This window comes from Schistocerca gregaria, unplaced genomic scaffold (assembly GCF_023897955.1).
Source record: "Schistocerca gregaria isolate iqSchGreg1 unplaced genomic scaffold, iqSchGreg1.2 ptg001540l, whole genome shotgun sequence".
Classification (NCBI taxonomy): domain Eukaryota; kingdom Metazoa; phylum Arthropoda; class Insecta; order Orthoptera; family Acrididae; genus Schistocerca; species Schistocerca gregaria.
The window spans coordinates 12,501-17,500 of NW_026062824.1; the positions used below are offsets into that span (position 1 = coordinate 12,501).

At 50.9% G+C, this 5,000-nt stretch overlaps 1 non-coding gene across 1 annotated transcript in view; it reads left to right on the forward strand.

The window, feature by feature from the left end:
- Positions 1–4,224: 4,224 nt before the first annotated feature.
- Positions 4,225–5,000, forward strand: part of LOC126332982 (small subunit ribosomal RNA) — a 1,893-nt gene continuing 1,117 nt past the window's right edge. Inside the window, exon 1 of the ribosomal RNA XR_007564014.1 lies at positions 4,225–5,000. This exon is cut by the window's right edge and continues 1,117 nt beyond it. This is a non-coding gene — a ribosomal RNA (small subunit ribosomal RNA).

The window sequence follows — 5,000 nt, forward strand, 5'->3', positions numbered from 1 at the left end:
AATATAGATGATTTATGCGAATGTCCCTATACGTGCTGTAAGACTGGGCACACAACGTGAATCGCACGTCAGCCAGACACTCGAACATGCACCACTCTCGGCCTGCAACGGAGACACACAATACGTAAACATCTGGAATGCGACAATGTCGAGTGCATCCTCTCTGCCACATTGCACCGTCGACACTATGATAACCAGAGCAGTAGGTCCACCTATAAAAGCACAATACCCCACTCCTCCGACAACTACCATTGCTCAGATAAATCAACACCACCAACACACATCCTACACAGAGGGGCACCAAATATCATCCCCCGCCCTCGTGTTATACCACATGAAAAATTGCAGAAGTGAGAGACACACATCCGCCAGCCTCTTGCTACAAGCATCGAACCGACGTGACGTATCTGACGGTGACTCAGGCATCCGTGTACTGCCACCACTATCCACCCCCCCCCCCTCTCTCTCTGCCCCCTTCCCACACAATACCAAATTTAACCAACTTTATCGCTTAACCTAACTGTGGCTGTACCAGTTTATCGCTTAACCTAACTGTGGCTGTACCAGTTTATCGCTTAACCTAACTGTGGCTGTACCAGTTTATCGCTTAACCTAACTGTGGCTGTACCAGTTTATCGCTTAACCTAACTGTGGCTGTACCAGTTTATCGCTTAACCTAACTGTGGCTGTACCAGTTTATCGCTTAACCTAACTGTGGCTGTACCAGTTTATCGCTTAACCTAACTGTGGCTGTACCAGTTTATCGCTTAACCTAACTGTGGCTGTACCAGTTTATCGCTTAACCTAACTGTGGCTGTACCAGTTTATCGCTTAACCTAACTGTGGCTGTACCAGTTTATCGCTTAACCTAACTGTGGCTGTACCAGTTTATCGCTTAACCTAACTGTGGCTGTACCAGATTATCGCTTAACCTAACTGTGGCTGTACCAGATTATCGCTTAACCTAACTGTGGCTGTACCAGATTATCGCTTAACCTAACTGTGGCTGTACCAGATTATCGCTTAACCTAACTGTGGCTGTACCAGATTATCGCTTAACCTAACTCAATTTGTCCCTTAACCTAACTCAATTTGTCCCTTAACCTAACTCAATTTGTCCCTTAACCTAACTCAATTTGTCCCTTAACCTAACTCAATTTGTCCCTTAACCTAACTCAAGTTGTCCCTTAACCTAACTCAAGTTGTCCCTTAACCTAACTCAAGTTGTCCCTTAACCTAACTCAAGTTGTCCCTTAACCTAACTCAAGTTGTCCCTTAACCTAACTCAATTTGTCCCTTAACCTAACTCAATTTGTCCCTTAACCTAACTCAATTTGTCCCTTAACCTAACTCAATTTGTCCCTTAACCTAACTCAAGTTGTCCCTTAACCTAACTCAAGTTGTCCCTTAACCTAACTCAAGTTGTCCCTTAACCTAACTCAAGTTGTCCCTTAACCTAACTCAAGTTGTCCCTTAACCTAACTCAAGTTGTCCCTTAACCTAACTCAAGTTGTCCCTTAACCTAACTCAAGTTGTCCCTTAACCTAACTCAATTTGTCCCTTAACCTAACTCAATTTGTCCCTTAACCTAACTCAATTTGTCCCTTAACCTAACTCAATTTGTCCCTTAACCTAACTCAATTTGTCCCTTAACCTAACTCAATTTGTCCCTTAACCTAACTCAAGTTGTCCCTTAACCTAACTCAAGTTGTCCCTTAACCTAACTCAAGTTGTCCCTTAACCTAACTCAAGTTGTCCCTTAACCTAACTCAAGTTGTCCCTTAACCTAACTCAAGTTGTCCCTTAACCTAACTCAATTTGTCCCTTAACCTAACTCAAGTTGTCCCTTAACCTAACTCAAGTTGTCCCTTAACCTAACTCAATTTGTCCCTTAACCTAACTCAATTTGTCCCTTAACCTAACTCAATTTGTCCCTTAACCTAACTCAATTTGTCCCTTAACCTAACTCAATTTGTCCCTTAACCTAACTCAAGTTGTCCCTTAACCTAACTCAAGTTGTCCCTTAACCTAACTCAAGTTGTCCCTTAACCTAACCCACGTTGTCCCTTAACCTAACCCACGTTGTCCCTTAACCTAACCCACGTTGTCCCTTAACCTAACCCACGTTGTCCCTTAACCTAACCCACGTTGTCCCTTAACCTAACCCACGTTGTCCCTTAACCTAACCCACGTTGTCCCTTAACCTAACCCACGTTGTCCCTTAACCTAACCCACGTTGTCCCTTAACCTAACCCACGTTGTCCCTTAACCTAACCCACGTTGTCCCTTAACCTAACCCACGTTGTCCCTTAACCTAACCCACGTTGTCCCTTAACCTAACCCACGTTGTCCCTTAACCTAACCCACGTTGTCCCTTAACCTAACCCACGTTGTCCCTTTGCCTAACATAGTTCACTGCTCGGAATCTCTGGTGTCGTTGTTATCCTCATGTAGATGTCTTGCGAGTGTTGCTTACTTTCCACATATTCCTGCTATCCACTGTCAATTGTACTGCAATAGGACTATATCGCCGACCCCCCCCTCCCCCCCCTCTGTCCCCCTCTGTCCCCCTCTTTGTGTCTCTGTCCTCTCAAGCTGGTCGGTCTGGCGTTTGAGTGTTAAATGAGCCTCGCAGCTGTTCAGTTGCATTCAGATGTCGACGCCCTCAGTGTACGTCGTGGTATGGTCTGTGTCCATTGTCCGCTGATGTCGTACGCGTAACCCACACGCTGTACCGATCATCGGTCGTTACGTACAGAGTGAAGTAGTGTGATACGTGTGACCGTACGCTGGCTGTGCCCAACGGTGTCGAATCTCAATTTCCATATGTTGTGCTTGATGCTACTTGTCTCGTCTCCCAATAACAGCTAGGTTGCACTGTGGTACGCCGTAGAGGCGTGTGGGAGGAACGTACGAACGCATTGTATGTCACCCTGGGTCGCTGGGGGTGGTGGTGCGGTGAGTCAGGTCAGGTCAGGTCAGCGTGAGCCGTCTGATGTAGTGACGCGTGTATTCCGACTTTGTCGTATTGCCTCACACAAAGTGCTACCCTGGTGGACCGCGTTCCATATCTGGGACATGCCGCAGATGCCGGTTGACAGTGGATCGCGGAAGGTACATCGCATACGTGCGCGGGCCACCTTCCACGTGTTCTCTTCTGCACATGTCGCAGTGTGTATGTGGTCTGATGTAGCGTGTCGTGACACATGACATCCTGGCATGCAAGAATTGTTGAATTCGCAAATGTAGGTGGACATCTACGTTTACTGCCCAAGATACGCAAATGAACTGGAAATCCGTTGTTGAGCGGTTGTTCACGCTGGAGGTGAATCTGTGATGGCGACGATCGGTACAGCTATTAACCGGTTGTTTCAGCGGTACCCGCCACATCCACACGCGTGACTAGGCCCATGTGGGTATGAAGCGATACGCGGCGGTGGCTTGGTGGGACTGTTCCCGGCCGGTGAAGGGGGGCCGCCCGGCGTGTTGGCCGCGCGCTGCGTGGGCGCACGCGCAACAGGCGGCTGGTGGGGGGCGCCGAGTGGCAGGAGCGCCAGCCGACGGGCCCGGCAGGCGGCGCAGCTACGCTGCGGCGCACCCTGCACGCGGCGCCTGGCGGCCAAAGTTGGTTCAGCCGAGCCCGGTGCGAAGCGCGGTGGACATCTGCAGTGTGCTGGTCTGATTGAGGACTGTGTGCGTTGAGGATGCGCCGCCGCCTGGCACTCGGCGCCGCGACGCCGTCTGCTGCTCGGTCGCCCCAGCGGTTCTCGCAGGTGGTTTGTATCGCAGTTGTGCGGACGTGTTGGCGCGTGCGCTGTGCTGGGAGAGTTCGCTTCTGCACCCAAGTGGGGCTTTGCCCTTGTGTGGCGCTGGCGTTGGAGCTGCCGGTCACCATAGGTGGCGCGTGTTGTCTCCCGCCGGCAATGCCACGACAGCACGCTCCCGGGCCTCTGTCGGCAGCGGCAAGCTCAGTTGGGAGCAAGGGTGTTCGCACTAAAACCGTCTACTCGCCTAACTCCGGGCGATTGCGCCTCTCTCGAAACCGACCAAGTACCTAGGACGGCGCTGCGCGCCGCCGGGACCTGAGAGGGTTTCGAGGTGTATCGTGCAGGGGAGCTCGGCCTCCTCCTGTTTGCAGAATAATTGAGCGGACGCTTGCGTGTTCGCGCGGGCCCCCGGGACACACTCCCGGGCGGCCGGCTGCTCAGCTCTAGTTGACGCAGCTCCCTGGTTGATCCTGCCAGTAGTCATATGCTTGTCTCAAAGATTAAGCCATGCATGTCTCAGTACAAGCCGCATTAAGGTGAAACCGCGAATGGCTCATTAAATCAGTTATGGTTCCTTAGATCGTACCCACGTTACTTGGATAACTGTGGTAATTCTAGAGCTAATACATGCAAACAGAGTCCCGACCAGAGATGGAAGGGACGCTTTTATTAGATCGAAACCAATCGGATTGGCTTGTCTGGTCCGTTTGCCTTGGTGGCTCTGAATAACTTTGGGCTGATCGCACGGTCCTCGTACCGGCGACGCATCTTTCAAATGTCTGCCTTATCAACTGTCGATGGTAGGTTCTGCGCCTACCATGGTTGTAACGGGTAACGGGGAATCAGGGTTCGATTCCGGAGAGGGAGCCTGAGAAACGGCTACCACATCCAAGGAAGGCAGCAGGCGCGCAAATTACCCACTCCCGGCACGGGGAGGTAGTGACGAAAAATAACGATACGGGACTCATCCGAGGCCCCGTAATCGTAATGAGTACACTTTAAATCCTTTAACGAGTATCTATTGGAGGGCAAGTCTGGTGCCAGCAGCCGCGGTAATTCCAGCTCCAATAGCGTATATTAAAGTTGTTGCGGTTAAAAAGCTCGTAGTTGGATTTGTGTCCCACGCTGTTGGTTCACCGCCCGTCGGTGTTTAACTGGCATGTATCGTGGGACGTCCTGCCGGTGGGGCGAGCCGAAGGGGTGCTTTCGCGTCCCGAGGCGGACCCCGTTTAA